Genomic DNA, 18795 nt, shown 5'->3' with positions numbered 1-18795 from the left:
TAGTGGCGTATGCGCGCTGCGCGCGTAAACTTTAAAAGAAGGAGTATCGGTTTGTCACGTGACCGTCCTCGGCTGTCGCCGTGGATGTATGGAAGGGGAAATTGGGGTCCGCCGTCTCTGAAGCCGTCATTCGTGATGCGCGAAAAGTGATTGCTCTCTCGTGGAATAGAGTATAGATCATATACAATATGATTGTATTGTATTGTATTGTATATGATCGAAGCCGTGGTATAAGTAAATATTTTATTTTTCAGTGATAAACTGATAAATGATAATTGATATACGACCACGTTATTTAATTTGTCATGTATTCGACCACCATTATAAAGAACTTTAGAATCGTGAATACGACATTGTTGGTTCTTTGAATTTGAAATTTCCGTTGCATATAGCGCATTGCACAATTTGTTTTTTTATTCTAAAATCTGAAACTGTCACTAAGTATAAAATGTTTAGTTTTTTAATTGTAATTGTTTTATTACAATGTATTCAGGTGGCCATACATGTTGTTTGGCGAATTGCAGCAGTATTTTCTTTGGGAAAAAACAAATTGAAACAAGGTTTCATAGATTTCCTAAGGATCAAGCAAGGTAAGAAATACCAAAATATACCAACCTATTTCTTGTAACTTAATTGTATTTAGTTTTTACACAGTGTATGTGTTAACGAGCAATATCTATCAAATACATTGATGTTTATTTTCTATCATGCATTACAAATAATTGTATTAGTACCTACTAATAGTTTTAATAATTATAGATGTCCTGTCTAGATTGAACATTGTAAGCCAATCAATTTACCAACTATTGACCCTTATATTCTAAATAGAAATCACAGATTGTGTTCACTTCATTTTGAAGAAGAAATGTACTCAAATATTGAAAAAACTAGATTGTCAAATAAAGCAATACCAACATTATTTAAAAGTAAGTTTAAGGGGTCAATAAATCTTTGTTTGAATTGTAAAACAATATTTTGTTCTTTTAGATGATTGTATCATTACAGAAGAAACATCACATCATGTTGATGTTCCATCTGAATTTTTGGATGATAAAACCTAAACTGAAAGTGTTATAATTGACAATCCGCCAATATGTATGTAACTCCTGGTATGTTGATTTCAAATATATTTTATTGTTAGATATGATAACTTTTAGTTAATTTATTAACTTGTTATTTTAATCCGCTATAATTTTATTTTTAGTGTCATCTACTCTTAATTCTACATCATTCTCAAGTTGTACATCAGTAGACTGTTCCATGTGTATTCAAACTTAGAACTCAAAATTGCCAAAACTCCAAGGAAACAAGTACTTCAACAACGACTATCCAAGGCTTTGTATTCAATTAAGGAACTAGAACAACAACTAAAGCAGACTACAACTGTTGAACATTGTATGAAAATGTGTGAACAATAATTATCGCTATCAGTCTACCTCCTAGTTAAGAATAATATTGTAAATAGAGATAGGTTAAAAAGTGGACAACGATATTCTAAACAATTTGTTTTAACTGTATATTTTCTTAGCCCTATGATATTTTATTTTCTTCAAAAATCTTTTTCTCTTCTTTCTATTTGCGCTTAAAAAAGAGTTACTTCACAATAATTATGATAGCAAATGTAACCTCCATATGGCACCTAAATTAACACATTTTCATATTCATCCCTGTCCTTTTGATAAAACGAAAGTTATGTTAACAGCACAAGTTCTTACTGTTCTTAATGCCACTGTTGCAGCGGGTATGCCCACAGCATTAAATTGTAGATTGTTACCAATAGCTTCTCAAAAAACTAAATGTTTTATTAATGACATGGATAAATTGTTTGACATATTTAATTCTAGAAAAACTCCTAACGGTAAAATTTTTAATACTAATAATAATGTATCACCTCAGTTGGGATCATCTAATGAAAATTACTGAAATGTTTACAAACTTAAGTTATAAACAAAAAAATTGATACTGATGTTACTAACAGTACACATTTTATTAATGGTTGGTTAGTCTCTATTAGTGCATTACAAATGCTATGGAAATCCTTAAATTCTATCCAAAACCAATCATGTCGCATTTCTACAGGCCGTTTGAATCTAGATGGTCTTGAGAATTTATTTGAGATTTTTAGACAGTAACGCGGTAACAGTACAAATCCTACACCTATACAAATTATTCAATCTTTTAAAAAAATATTTTGCCTTCAGTATTTTAAACATTCCCCAGGAGCTAACTGTCTAGAAGACCTTAATCAAGTGCTTACTCATGTCAGCAAACAACCAAGTACTAATAAAATCAACCTGTTATTTGTTTCTGAAGAACAAAATCATCTTTTTAATTTTAAATCAATAAAAATTGGTACTGTTGACTACAGAAAATTAAATATTCCCGAGATAAATGCTTACACATATGTGTGTGGACTGTGGATACATTATGAAGAGATGTCTGGAGAAACATGTATGCCAGGTTTGTATAGAGTATGGAAATCATCAAAAAACTTTGGACCGTCCTTTCTCTTAGCTTTCTTCAAATCTTATTCTCCAAATGATTCTTCCAATTTTGGTAAGCTATTAATGCCTCACGACAAATTCTATATTTATGTTATTAAATTAGAAGATATTTTTGTTGATAGCTTTCCTTCTATTGCAGCTAATGATAATATCGGGTCCACAATGAAAGATCTACTTTGTAATGTACGTTTTAGTCATCCTTGTGAATTATTTAACAAACAATTTTTAATTGATTTATTTATACCTTTTTTGAATTTTTACTGCAGTTAGATTTTAAAACATTTGTAAATAATTTTCTTTAAGATATTGTATTTTGTATTACATATTTATATTATGTATTAAAAAAAATTTAAATTGACATAGTGAAACTACGACGTACACATTTTGTAAAATAAAGAAAAATATGTAAGACTCATTCTAACTAATATAAATATAATAAAAAAGGAAGTAAATATGTTATATAACATTAAAAACACAACCCTTCAAATAATTTACAACATTTCTATAATGCACATCCATAAGAAATGTATTTGAAATTCATAAATAATAATAATAAAAAAAAACAATTGAACTTTTACTTCCTTAGTTGGTTTATAAATTACAATATAATTTTTTATTACTTAGTAAAATATTTTCATATTCTTATAAATATGTAATAAAATGAAAGTTGATAAAAATAAATTATAATAATTATATATCTTTGTATAAATTTGCTTGTTGAACAATTGTTTGAAACATAGGAGCAATCATTAATTGAAATATTTCTATAGGCAGCATTTTATTAATGTTTTTGGACCTTGTTCTTCTCTAAATCTAACTTTTTTTGAATTTTTTGGGAGAAAATCCTTATTTTATAAAATTAAATTCACCACTTGTGTTTGGATATGAAACATTATCTACTTCTATTTTTCTTATTTTCATAGTTTTTGTACTATATTTGAATTTCAGTTCATAAATAATAATACAGATTAATAAACAAAAATATTTAATAAAATTAATCAATATAGAATATATTATAGTAATGGATATAGTTTCATCTTATTTAGTAGTATTATGAATGGGAACCACAAAATCATCTGAGCTTAAAACTTAATACTATCATAACTCATATGAATTCCAATACTAATTGTATTAGATCATGGAGCTTTGTTTGTTTACTCAATTATCTAACATATCAAATGCCAGTTTTAGATTGTTGAAAAAATGAAAACTGTGATACTCGTAACTTTTTATAAACACTGTAGACCACTATTAATTATAATCTCAATCTCAATTATCAGATCCAAATGTTTTCTTAAGTTACAATATTTTTCTTGCAATTTTCATTCCTCTTTATTTTTTCATATTATTAGTCAATCTAGTTTTCACTTTGTCGGATTTTGAAACTTTTTTATTTGATAAAATATCAATTATAGAATGTCCGTTTATCCATCCTTGAGTTCTAGGTTGATTCAGAGTTTTATCTAGCTTACTCATATTTTTATTTTCTAGCTTCCGGTTATTATGAATATTTTCGCTTGGTTTTGACAAGGGAGAATGAAGTTTTGAAGTTTTTGTGGAATCGTTTTTATAAATCTTATTATCTGTTTTCCATCTTTTAATATCGTTATGATATTCAGAGGGATTACTAACACTTCTTTTTAATGAATTCTCTGTGGAGCAATAACTGCTGGTTATATTTCCATCAACTTTTTTAATATATTTTTTAGACTTATTGTCATTGATATCGAACTTAACGCAAGATGAGTTTTGATATATATCTTCGTTATTTTTAAATTTATTATCTTTTTTTGAATTCTCATGGGTTTTAAGAAAATTTAAATTTTGTTTCTCTTCTTCAATAGTTTTAGGTCCTTTATCAAACTTGCAATCCTTATTCTTTTTTTCTTTTTTTTTATTAATAGTCTGCTTTATTTTAAACATGTCAAACTCAAATAGATTGCACTTGCTAAACTTAGGTTCTATTGATTTAGAATCCAAAATTATTTTAGGTTTAATATCGTGACTTTTGCATCCCATTGATCTAGTACTGGAAATACTTTGAGATTCTTTGTCTTTATATTCATTAATATTTATATGATTATAATAAACAGATTTTTTATTTTCATTATTTCCATTAGTTGAAATACTGCCTGCTAATTCATTGGAATTTGTTTTTTTTATTTTATCTTTGGTTTCATTATGTATAATCTTATTTTGGTAATTTGTTTTCAACGATAATAAAACGTTTGCAGTACTTTTTTGGCAAATATCATTATCTATCTCCTCTTCATCAATATTAGTTGATTCTTCTACATCAACAAAGTTTGGTTGAACGACAGGTTCAGAATTTTTTGCAACAAATTCAGCCAAGGATTTTTGTTTATTTTGTAACTTTTTATGGCCCTCTTTTTCTTGCCAAAGGTCAAGTTTTTCAACACAATTATAGTTTGGTTTATTAGTTAACCAGTTACTTGGGGTTACCGAATCCTTAGAATACTCATCCCGGAATTTATAACCTATTTCTACAAATGTTTTATTCTTATCTGTATCTTTAGGTATAGGGGTTAGTCCTTTATCAAACTTGCAATCCTTATTCTTTTTTTCTTTTTTTTTATTTATAGTCTGCTTTATTTTAAACATGTCAAACTCAAATAGATTGCACTTGCTAAATTTAGGTTCTATTGATTTAGAATCCAAAATTATTTTAGGTTTAATATCGTGACTTTTGCATCCCATTGATCTAGTACTGGAAATACTTTGAGATTCTTTGTCTTTATATTCATTAATATTTATATGATTATAATAAACAGATTTTTTATTTTCATTATTTCCATTAGTTGAAATACTGCCTGCTAATTCATTGGAATTTGTTTTTTTTATTTTATCTTTGGTTTCATTATGTATAATCTTATTTTGGTAATTTGTTTTCAACGATAATAAAACGTTTGCAGTACTTTTTTGGTAAATATCATTATCTATCTCCTCTTCATCAATATTAGTTGATTCTTCTACATCAACAAAGTTTGGTTGAACGACAGGTTCAGAATTTTTTGCAACAAATTCAGCCAAGGATTTTTGTTTATTTTGTAACTTTTTATGGCCCTCTTTTTCTTGCCAAAGGTCAAGTTTTTCAACACAATTATAGTTTGGTTTATTAGTTAACCAGTTACTTGGGGTTACCGAATCCTTAGAATACTCATCCCGGAATTTATAACCTATTTCTACAAATGTTTTATTCTTATCTGTATCTTTAGGTATAGGGGTTAGTCCTTTATCAAACTTGCAATCCTTATTCTTTTTTTCTTTTTTTTTATTTATAGTCTGCTTTATTTTAAACATGTCAAACTCAAATAGATTGCACTTGCTAAACTTAGGTTCTATTGATTTAGAATCCAAAATTATTTTAGGTTTAATATCGTGACTTTTGCATCCCATTGATCTAGTACTGGAAATACTTTGAGATTCTTTGTCTTTATATTCATTAATATTTATATGATTATAATAAACAGATTTTTTATTTTCATTATTTCCATTAGTTGAAATACTGCCTGCTAATTCATTGGAATTTGTTTTTTTTATTTTATCTTTGGTTTCATTATGTATAATCTTATTTTGGTAATTTGTTTTCAACGATAATAAAACGTTTGCAGTACTTTTTTGGTAAATATCATTATCTATCTCCTCTTCATCAATATTAGTTGATTCTTCTACATCAACAAAGTTTGGTTGAACGACAGGTTCAGAATTTTTTGCAACAAATTCAGCCAAGGATTTTTGTTTATTTTGTAACTTTTTATGGCCCTCTTTTTCTTGCCAAAGGTCAAGTTTTTCAACACAATTATAGTTTGGTTTATTAGTTAACCAGTTACTTGGGGTTACCGAATCCTTAGAATACTCATCCCGGAATTTATAACCTATTTCTACAAATGTTTTATTCTTATCTGTATCTTTAGGTATAGGGCTAACCAAATCAGTATTTATTGCATCAGATGTATACATTCTATTACTTATTGTACAAATATTTTTTTTTGTCATAAACAATCCATTTATATCGTATATTGTTTCATTGGTAGCCGAAGCACATTTTGGGTCAATTAATAACTTAGGATCAGAAGGCATAATTTGAGAGTCTAATAGTGGTGTTTTATTATTTTGTGAAATTATTTTCGGCTGAGTATCACTTGAAGAATTATATTGAGATTGAATAACAGATGCAGAAGGACCTAGACTATATTTTGATGAACCGCTAGTAGAAAGTGTACCTAACGATGAGCTTAATTGTTGGTCTTTGAATTTGGGACTTGATTGAGATTGAATTAATTCTTTAAGAGTATGTTTGTTTAAAACATCCTGAACCTTTTTAGTTTCTTCAACAAACAAATTTTGTACTTCAGCAGCAGATTCTAACATCTTATAATTAGATTTTGGTAGATGACTGTTTTGATCTTGCTTTTTATCCTGGTTATCAGTTTTCCCTACGCCATAGTTTATCATCTCATCATGATGTACATTAAAAGTATATGTATCTTGATTACCAAAAGCGTTAGATGATAGCGAATACTTTGAAGATGTGCTAGTTAGTTCCTTGGAAATATTCTTAGCAAACTCGGGTAATGGTAGCGATAATGTATCAGAATCAGCATATTGTGTCGGTGGCTTGAGTCTCTCTGGTGGATACTCGTTGAATATCACTTTAATTGGACTTTGTTTTTGATTTGTTTTTGAAGAACATTTAGGAATGTCAATATTATAGGTATTTAAATATTTATGCTGTGATGTGTACTGAGCATTATTAACATTAATTGATTTAATGCGTGGATCCCTGATGCTTATTGGGTAAGTTTCATCTTTAATTGTAGATTTGCAGGAAGGATCTACATGACGTGCACTGTAAGGTGATGATTGAGCCGTGTTATATTTTAGATGATTAGTGTAATTTTCATTATTTATATTAGACACATCACTAACTCGATACCCTAAAGATACTAAATGATGAACATGGACTAATTTACCTTTTAAATATCTACCATTCATTATAGTAACAGCTAACTGTGCATCTAATACCTGCAAAACAAATAACAAAAAAATTAGTCATTAAGAATAATATGAGTAATGCATCATAACTAGAGATAGAATGTTGATGACTTTTACATTTTACATTTTGAGCGGTACAACGAATGTATTGATTTTACAATGATGTGTGTTTTTTGAATTTTGTGTCTGTCATTACCTTTTAGGACAGTAAAAGTGCTTAGATTTTCTACAACAATATCTTTTCTAATAGGAAAATGAATCTAGTTGGTACTTTGGGTGGGTCAAAAGTAAAAATTTCCCAGTACTTTTCTAAAGCGACATGAAAAACAAAAGAAAAATTAATAAAAACGAGAATTTTTACGCAAAATCAATTTTGTTTTTAGGTGTAACTTTAAAACAAATGACCGTAGATCACTTAATATTTATATTTTCATTTTATATAGGTACACCATAAAATTTTGAAAATATTTTGACTTATTTAGAGCTTATTACGGACGTTTTCAGTTCAAATATTAACAAAATGCGTAAAATTCACGATAATGTGTAAACTATTTCGAGTTAGAAATTCATTAAAGTTTTTCTATTTAAATTTAAGATTTGAAAATGTAATACAAGATTCCTCATAAGTTTGTTTACCTTTATATAAAAAAAATGTCTACAAGCAAATCAAATTTTTTTAATTTGTTTAGTTTTTTTTTTCGATGATTGTCAATAAAATTGTATTTATTGGGTAAAAATACGTGAAAATGTAATACAAGGCTCCTGATATATTTTTACAATTTTTTAAAAAATATTAATAATACATATACGCACAATTTTTTTTGATAACCATTTAAAGTTCAAATTTTGACAAAATTTAATAATTTATAAAATGTTCAACTATTATATCTAAGGATTGAAAATTTAAAACAAGGTTCTACGTAATTAAGTTTTATATAAATTACTTTATTCACAATAATATCATCAAATATACTTAGTAATATATCATATATAATATATCATAGGCTGACCAACCGTATTCGCTCAGAATCGCTTTTCTTATATAATATCATTGAATGCAAATTTAACACCATCCATTACAGTGACCCAATTGTAAACTTTTATACATATTGTACTTTGAAAAATAGTAAATAAATAAATTATAAATTATTATGTCCCTTTTTTGTATGTAAGTTCATATCTCGAATAGTAATCAACGGATTTTAATAAAGTTTTGACTAATAGATTGGTTGAGTCACAGGGAAAGTTTTAATGTATAATTTGTTTTGGAGAAATTAACTGAGTAGTTAAAAATAATAACAATAATATATATATATAAATGAATGTTTGTGTGTATGTCCTTTATGCATTCCTAAAGGGCAGGACCGATTTTGATGATTTTTTTGTGTGGATTTGAGTGGTTTCCTGGATGATTTAGATTCATAATTGGACCCGGTAGGTCCAACCCAATTCATTTTGAGATTAACAATGAACCTTTTTGTTTATAAATGGTTGCTATTGGTTATAGGAGAAATAATAATTAGTAGATATTAGTATTTTATTTGTATATTGGTTGCCATTGGTTAATCGGGCAGATCAAGCATGCATACAATTGAATTTTTGGTTAATGTCTGCTTGATATGCTGTCGCACATTGTCTGCGATCCGAAGTTATCTGATTTCCTACCAGGGTGGCTGAGTTGCACTTACTACAGCGAGGTACACCCAAGAAATTGAACAATCATAATTTTTTTAAGATTTGATCTTTTTACGGGCAGCAAAGTGTGCAGGATCAGCTATAATATAATAAACTAGAAGAAATATGGCATACAAATGTTGTACAAATATATTTATTAAAAATATGAATCTTTGGTCTGGATAACGTCTGGCAGGACAGCTAGTATCATATATTATTGTTATTATTTTTTGAGATAATATTTGAGTAAAACGTTGTAATTATTAAGTTTTAGATAATTTTAAATATTTTGAAAATGCCAGTGTGTATAAAATATATTAATATACGTAAAACTCTACAAGTATGATATTTTTGAAATACAACAAAATAATAAGATCCAAAATATGATGACTGATGATTGAGTTGAAAAATACAAACATATATTGTAAAATCAATATACTCATTGTTCCACTCTAAATCTAAAATATAAAAAGACCGTTTTAATGATCATTGACATTTTACTTTAAAAAAAAAAACAATTACTGAAAATCGCTTTAATTAAAACATGTTAACATGTTAATGAATCAGAATATCCAGTACCTAAATTCTACTAGTGATGACTGTAGTAATATACTAATATGCAATGTGTAGTATGTAAATCAATAAAAAATACAATTAATATGAACATTTACCTCTTGGAAACACAACAAAGCACAATTGTTGGATGGGTGAAAAAAACATTTAAGAATAGGTCCAAATTGACTAAAATGAGATTCCAGATATTCATTAGTGACTGAATCTGCAATACCATTAACCCAAATACAGGTAATTTCTGATTTAATGTCCTTGGTAGCAATATATGCATTATTCGCCTCGACATAATGACTTACTGCCTCGCTTACTGCTGCCCTAGATATTTTATACAAATTATAATTTTATTGCTGTATCAATAAGAAATATAACACTTGGACATGCTTTAAACTCTTTTTTAACATGCTTCAAAAGTTGTCAGATGAAAATAAATAATAATTATTTTAATAAGATTAAGATCATATTTTTTTACTTAAATACAATATTTTTCTGGCAAGCATAACTGAAATAATAAAACAAAATAAAGTGAATCATTGGGCATATTTAATCAATTATAGTTGAACATTTGTTGTATATGTTCATGCAGTACTTCTTAACCTTTTATTAAAGCACCCAGTGCCGATGCCATTTTTTCCTCAAAAATACACTCTGCGGGAATAACGATACCGCCTAGTAAAATCAACCAAATTTCATAATTTTTTTTTTTAATTAGAAGGAAATATTCTACAGTCCGTATCGACCTCTGTTTTTAATACAATTATTTGAAATAAAATACAAAATCAGAGATTGATGCGGGTTGTAGGAAGTCTTCTTCTTTCAGATAAAAAAGTAGTCATTAGTCATTTTTAGCGACACTTATTACAGAAATAAGCAAACACTAGTTAAAAACCACTGTGTTAGTGTAACTAAGTAAATTTTTATTTTTAAGCTCAGTACCACAAAAAGCAAATATTACAAGAGAGATAAAAGTAAAACAAATATTATACGGGATGTATTTTATGTAATTGGACGCAGGGATTTTTAACGATTATGGGTCGATGACATAGAATTCCATTAAAACGAAAAAAGACGTGTTTCTTTATTTTTAACAGGCAATTTTTTTTATAACAATTTTTAAATTTTTAACCACGCAGGTGTACCAATAGCAAAATTAGCTTTATTTTTTCAAATGGTAACTACTATATTTCCAATGGATTCTGGTAAAGCTTTTTTTCTGAATATGTTGATAGTCAAATCATCAATTTTGGTTTGCTACTTTATTAACTATGGTCCTCTAAAGTTTAGTAAAATATGCTTTAATACTTTTAATTGAAATAATTGGTATAGGTTTAATTTACAAGGGCTAAATAATTTTTTCTTATAACTAACTTTTATAACTTGAAATTCGAACCATAAGTTTCTTAATTTGGTAGGTATTGCATGCAAAGTATGAATTTAGAAGTTGAAATTCTTTAAGAATTATTTAATAATCGTGATATTTAGATAAATAGTCAATGTCAATCTCAATATAGGTTTGTACCTAACTTAGGTATACTTTTAATCTGAGTTAATTACAGATTTTCAATATTATTATAACAAGAATCTAATACTATTATGTATTACCTTAGCCACTTAATAAAGTATCCAAATTAATGCTATTGTAAGAAAAGTATGATAGGAATTTATGATAGGAAAAGTATGAAATAAAATGTATATGTCCAAAACTAAAAAATATTAAGGGTTATGAATTTTAACTCCTAAATTTATACTTAGCATGTGATACCTACCAAAATAGGAAACTATTTTCTTAACTGTTTTCTCTCTTTGGCCCACACGCAACATAGACAAAATGTATTATTTTTATTAATTAAGTTTTCATTTTTAAGCATGCCTGGAGAATTCGCCACTAGAAAACCGTATAGCATGAGTTTCAGGATCGAAGGAATCAGGAGTACATTGGTAAGTAGTGGCAGAAGATCGAGATATATGGAGAGAAATTACTTGGAGGGCTCATCTTAAAGACTGTAACCCTTCAAAAAAAATAATGATGGACATATTATATAGCACTTGGTAATTCAAGTATTTAGATGGAAATTTGTGAGGAACAGTTAAAACGCAAACCATTTTTAGGGAAATTATGAAAATCTCTGATAAGCTTCCATTGAATTTCACTTACTTTTGTTTATTAACGTTAGAAATTGATGTATTTTGAATGTAAACATTATCCAGGTCTATTGATAAATATTTTTTATCATTTGGCACATGGAGGAATTCAAGAAATTTTTTTTGACACTCAATAGATGCATAATCACCACGCAAATATAAACCATTTATAAGACCATTCTTAATTTTATTAATAGCTGCTTCTGAATCTGCAAACTAAAACATAAAAATAATAAATTATTTTAGAAATTCTGAGAAGATTTTCAGAATGATGACTACACTAAACAGATTCAAATAAATAAATAAGTTGATAAAATACTAATATGGTAAAAAAGGTAGGCAAGTGGGTGTCGCTCTGCTGTACAGTAGGTTACAAGTGGGTTACCGTAAGAATCGTTTTTCATATACAATGATATTATATCATTGAATTCAAATTCAAAACCATCCATTATACAGTGATCCACTTGAAACCTAATGTAAAGCGAAGCGACATCCACTTATTCACCTTTTTTAAGTTATTGTCTAATATATTTTCAACTATGATTATATTCTAAGTGGTTGTTTTTCAAGTAAAATGGTTTTTACTAACAATTTATAAGTACTTGACATCTTATTAAAATTCAAAAATATACAAAAATAATAAATAAATGATAAGATTAAATTTTACCTTTATAAAATAAACTAAAGCGCGTTTATTTATATGATCAATCAAATAATTTTCAATGGAGCCAAATTCAGCTAAACAAGTCAGTAGAAAATTATTTTTATCTCCAAATTCATGAATACCGGTGAGCCAAACACATTTTGATGGATATGTTTTTCCAAAACCCACACGTATACGACAACCTTCTATAGTTACACCATTCATTTTAAGTATGGCAATAATTACACTGTTGCTATCAAAGTATTTAATGAATGCATATATTTTTGATGATCCACCAACATATTTTCCCTTTTTAATATTAATGCTCTGTAATCAAAAATAAATATATTTAATATAAATACAAACAATACTATAAAAATATATATAAATGTACATACAATAATATGTCCAAATTCTCCAAAATATTTATATAATGTAGCATCATTAAAACTTTCATTCAAGTTACCAATGTAAAGAGTTCTTGATAATTTGGCGATAAAACTGATTTTGTCAATTTCATTTAATCTATAGTAAAAATAATTTTAGGTTAATTAATACATTCATATTTATAAAAAAATTATTTCTAACCTATAATTCTCCATTTTGGCTGTTGTATCTTTTTCTATGTGGAAGTGAGGTGAACGATCATTAAGTCCAGTATCTAAAATATATACTTATTTATTATATTTCAAATAGACAAAAAAAATGTTTATAGTTTAATAAAATTACTTACCACGAGAATAGTGAACTCAGATCTATTTTTCTTTCAATATTTGTTGATAGCATGCCAGTAACAAGTGATTTTTCTAGTCAAGCTTCTATATTTAAAAATAAATTAAACAAAAACAAATTGAAAATATTGCATAACTTATTATTATTTAATAATTATAGTTATCCTACCTATAAACAACAATATCATTTTTGTTTTAATTTAAATTCCAACCATGACTTATAACTGTCCAATAATAACAATGCATGCAGAAGTGTTTTTGCAAATTAACTATTTAAATTAATTTTAATTTTAATTAACTTTTTTAATCCGAGCTGAGTGATTAATGTATCGATTGATTTTACAAATATGTGTTTTTTAGCTTTTTTAATTTTTTCTGTCTAAATATACAAAAAGTAGTAGGAAAACTGCTTCAATTTTCAACTTTGAGAATGGTTTTTGATAGCAAATTGGATCTGGTTGGTACCCTTACGAGTTTAAAACTAAAAATTCATATTACTTGTGGAAATAATTGGGAAAAATAACAACAAAAAAGTGGATGTAGCTCTCCTGTACAGTAGGTTAAAATGAGTCACTGTATAATGGATGGTATTAAACTTGAACTCAATGATATAATATCATTGTTTACAAAAAATGGTTCTGAACGTAGACGATTTGTCAGTCTAGGATATTTTATATTACCTATATTTACATTGTTATTACGGTAGCCGGTAACGTGTAAGTTGAATTATTAGGTATTACATAATTGCAAAAAAAAAATAATTAAAATCGTTATTCTTGGTTATTCAATATGTAATTTCCTCCAAATTTGAATAACTATAAAAAAACTGCCTCACTGTTTATATAATTTTTAGATTTTTTGGTTACAGAATAACCTTACATGGAATCTTGTTTTAAATTTTCAATCCTTAGCTATAAAAGTTGAACATTTTATAAATTTTTAACAATAAAATATTTTGTAAATTTTCAATTTGATAAATTAAGTCTAAATTTGAACTTTAAAAGCTTATAAAAAAAATCTTGCTTACGTATTTTTAATATTTTAAGCTAATATTGTACCAATGTGTGAGGAACCTTGTATTGAATTCTTCAAGTTTTTTGACCCAACAAATAAAATTACTATTATTGACTATTGAAAAGAAAAACTGAAACAATTGAAAATTGAAAATGTCCGTAAACCACTTGACACGAGTCAAAATATTTTGAAATTTTTTTCAAGTCAGTACAGAAAATAATAAAAAAAACATAATATGGTGTAAATTCCAAGTATCTACGGTTATTCGTTCAATCGTTATTAATTTAGTAAAATCGCTACATAAGAAATCGAGTGAATATCCAAATTCAATGATGACACGGCATTAAAACGTATCTCGATTTTGGTTATTGTTCAGAAGAGGTTTATAACCGAGGTTATTACCATCAAATTTTAGTAAAGATGATAACAACTCTAGATTATAATTGTTATCGCGGTCTTAGAAGATAAGGTCCGACAACTTCCCACCCTCCCGCCTATTACAATATTTCCGCTTAATGAGGCAAAAACATTTTCCAAGTTAGGTTAGCGCTGCCGGCTAGACTTATTTTGAGGTTAAGAACAATATTTATATGGCAGTCGGGGTTATTTTTATGGACTATATTATTATATTTATTTTCTCCGACCATATAAACTAGTTGGTTTATAATAAACTAGCTAGTTTATATGGTCGAAAGTTATTTTAAACTTGTATAATACTATAATGCCAAAACCTCAAAAAAAGTCTGCAGGGCAGCGCTCAATTATACAGCGGCCAAATTTTGAAATGGATTTGCTCACTAAGCAGAATGCTGATAATGTATAGTTGTCCGACCTTATCTTCTAAGACCGTGATTGTTATGTATATAAATGATCGCAAAGACGTTATAGAAACTTTTGATACCAAAAACTACCAAAAACCACGGACTAAGGGCCCGTATTACAATCGTTAAACTAAGGTTAAACCATAACAAATTAAATAGGTATGTCAGCAATATTACCGGTTTAGAAACAAATCGCGCACCCACCCTCCGCCCAGCCTTGTACTGTCACGTAGGCATTTCTCCGGTTCTCATTGGTCCACCGCCGCCCCTGCCATAAATAGCCGCCGCCGACGAAGACTCCACCACTACTCCACCGCTCAGCCAGTCGGAGAAATGCTTACGTCACAGACATGCGTATCACGAGTTGCTGACATATCTATTTATTTTATCATGGGTTAAACCACCGAATTCGGCCGGTAAAATCAGTGGGTTAGGCATAATCGAGGTTTAAACTATGATTGTAATCATAATCAAACCTCAATTATGCCTAACCCACTGATTTTACCAGTTGAATTCGGTGGTTTAACATTAGTTTAACGATTTTAAAAACGGGCCCTTAGATATCTTAGTCCGTGCCAAAAACTAATTTAAAAAAAAAATCGTGGTACTTTGTATGGTCGTGTCATCAACACGATTTAAGATAGTATCTAGATAGATATATAGATAGATCTTAAATCCTTAAATCATATACTATGGATGTAGTACATATAGACCCGAAATTAGGCCCCACTCAAGTACACTATGGATGGAGCTACAGCGTATGATTTTGTTGCCGGTATAGCGACGAGTCACCGAATTAGGTGATCAATGTGCGCAAGCGCAATGCAACTCCTCGCATAATTATCCATAGGCACAATAGTTATCTGTGGATAAATATGCGAGAAGTCACGTTGCCCATGAGCATATCGACCACCTAATCCGGCGACTCGTCGCTAATATCGGCAACGTTTTTTTGTATTGATTTAATACGCTGTGGCTCCATCCATAGTATATGATTTTAGCTTAAATCGTGGTCATCAACGCAATGTTGTAAAAATATATAGATAGAAATATAATAAATATAATATATGGATAGGACATAAGAACTTATCATAAGAAAATTTAGTGATACATTTTTAAGGTTATGTGGGGTCAAGGTTTATAGCAAGGTGTATATATAAATGCACCACGATGTAGAGAAGATCTTCTCTACATCGTGAAATACACCTTGGTTTATAGATTATAATCACGGACTAAGATATACAGGACTGGAGTGAACATGGCCGGGGGGTAGTAGAAGGCCGGTCCTCTAATGTTTCTAATGGTTCATACTACATGTGTGGTTACTAGCGCATTCTGGTAGTGTCTATTGGAAACGTACTAAAATAATTATTATTGAAATAATAATATATTATAATTATTGAAATTGAAATTGTATTTTTAAAACCTAGTCCTAGTGCCTAGTGGCTACTGGCTAGTATATTTTGTAGACGTATCGTCAGACTTAGTCTTTCACTTAAGTGACTGTCCGTAACATTGATACGTGTTCATCTGATTTTAAAACGCCTCATCAATGTTCGGTGATTTCGTGCTCGAGTACTAAAAGCTAACAAGCTGTTCTGTTGTTTAAAGTTCACAACTCAGATTTTTATTCTTGGAATGAAATTTTTCGAAAAGTAAATGGCAATTCAAATCGTAAAGTGGTTTATGTCTGTGCTGAGTACTCTTTTAATAAAGATTTGATAACTAATTATAATGGACCTAATGATTTGGATGATTAAGAATTTTATATAATATTTGAATATGTTTAAATTATAGTATTCTGTATTTCTGTAACATAATTATTTACTACCTATAGGTCAAAAGACATTTGGTTGGGTTAAGAAAGGGAGCTATTCCATCAAAATTTAATACATCAATTGATATCACTGAAAACTATAATACTATAACTCCTGATTTACCAGACCCAATTGGACAAAGTACATTAACTACTGAGCCATTTATAAAACAGTTGTTTAGTGAACCTATGTTTAAACGAATATGTCTTAGTTCACAGCTCTCAATACAAGTTTGTAATGACTTATGATTATTTAACCAAAATAGTCTATCTAGAACTATAGACTTCTGTATGAATTTTAATACTCATAAGCACTCATTAATTTTTGTTATTTATTTAGGAAACATTTATCAGCTATGAGGAATTATTAATGTGAAGTGTGAAAGAAAATAATATTTACAATAACTATGCATTCACCATATTTGTTTATTAAAAGTTTAAAATAAGAGTAAAACAATTGGAAGTAACATGAATGAAGTACAATGTGAATAAAAAAAAAATGACAAATGAATATGTAGCTGATTTATTTGAAAGTAACAACTTGAATATATCACAGAAAACAATTATTCAAGAAATTATTAATACCAGTAAAGTCATGAACACTAAAAATAGGAGGTATTCAAAAAATGTTATACTATTATGCATCTTATTGAAAATTAGGTGAATAATTTGCCATTTAAGATAATATTAATTGATGACTAACATTTTTTTTTACGTTGACCGATCTTCCACTACTTAATGATTTTTAAGAGAACACGAAGTATAACCTCTACCATGTCCAAGAACTATTAAAAAATATTTATCAATGATAAACATTCTATGTGGTTTTGACGAAAAATTTTTCCAAATATTAAAAAAAAAAAATGGTATACCTACTTAGATCTGAACAAAAACATAGTATGTTAGTTTACGATGAAATGTTTTTAAGAGAAAGTCTTATTGTAATTTCTCAGACTCTCACTTATTGTGGACTGGAAGATTTTGGCAGGGAAGTAGATTCTTCTGAATTAAAAGCTAATCATGCATTAGTTTTTATGTTCCAAAGTTTAGCTCTACATTTTACTCAACCTATTGCAGTTTTTGCATCTCATGGTCCAGTTATTAAAATTGAAATACTGTAATCATGCTATTTGTTTTTCAGATCTCTAATAATATTGTTTCAACAAACTAGTAATAATATAACTAAAAACTAAAAAGCATCAGTAGAATATTTAACTTCATGCAATTTTATATGCTTTATTTTATGTGTTAGATGTTAGCATGTTACTGTGGTAAGTATATACATCTGTATGTTTTAAAATATTAGGAACTGTATGTGGTTAATTATTGAATATTGCATGGTTTTAATATACAGTCTTAATATATTGAAATAATATCTATGTGGTATATTTCTAGATTTTAGGTATTTTGCTCTTCGTTTTATTTGTGTGTTTTTATTTGGTTAATTATTAATTTGTGTTCCATGATTTGAATGTCCAGTTTCATATATATTATGTAATGTATATACATGTATATACAATAATGTACAAATTAAGTGTTGTACTTTTATGTTTTATTTGTAAGTTATTAAATATTGTTGTGATTTATAATCTATTATATTTTTTTGATTCAATATTTTACTAATATATCATAGGTTTGGTTTTGGCCCAATTGGTCATTAAAGCAATATGCTTGTTGGAAAATATTGGAGTTAGAGTTGAAGATGTGGTTCCAGATAGGGCATCAATCAACCAAAAATTATGGGTCGAGCTTGGTATAAGTGGTAAAAAGGATAAAGTGTTTAATAATTTTACAAAATGTTACCAGTGTACAATGAATATTATGATTAGTGTTTAATTTGTAACATAGTTAACGCTGGGCACTA

At 28.1% G+C, this 18795-nt stretch overlaps 3 pseudogenes; 2 read left to right on the top strand and 1 right to left on the bottom strand.

Moving 5' to 3' along the window:
• The first annotated feature begins 177 nt into the window (after nucleotides 1-177).
• LOC132946634 (uncharacterized) lies at nucleotides 178-3711 on the top strand (annotated as a pseudogene).
• Nucleotides 3712-5382: 1671 nt separating this feature from the next.
• LOC132946934 (uncharacterized) lies at nucleotides 5383-13073 on the bottom strand (annotated as a pseudogene).
• Nucleotides 13074-15807: 2734 nt separating this feature from the next.
• Nucleotides 15808-18052, top strand: LOC132946633 (uncharacterized; annotated as a pseudogene).
• The last annotated feature ends 743 nt before the right edge of the window (nucleotides 18053-18795 follow it).

The sequence above is a fragment of the Metopolophium dirhodum genome, chromosome 6 (assembly GCF_019925205.1).
Source record: "Metopolophium dirhodum isolate CAU chromosome 6, ASM1992520v1, whole genome shotgun sequence".
Taxonomy (NCBI): domain Eukaryota; kingdom Metazoa; phylum Arthropoda; class Insecta; order Hemiptera; family Aphididae; genus Metopolophium; species Metopolophium dirhodum.
This window is presented reverse-complemented; position numbering and strand designations above follow the sequence as displayed.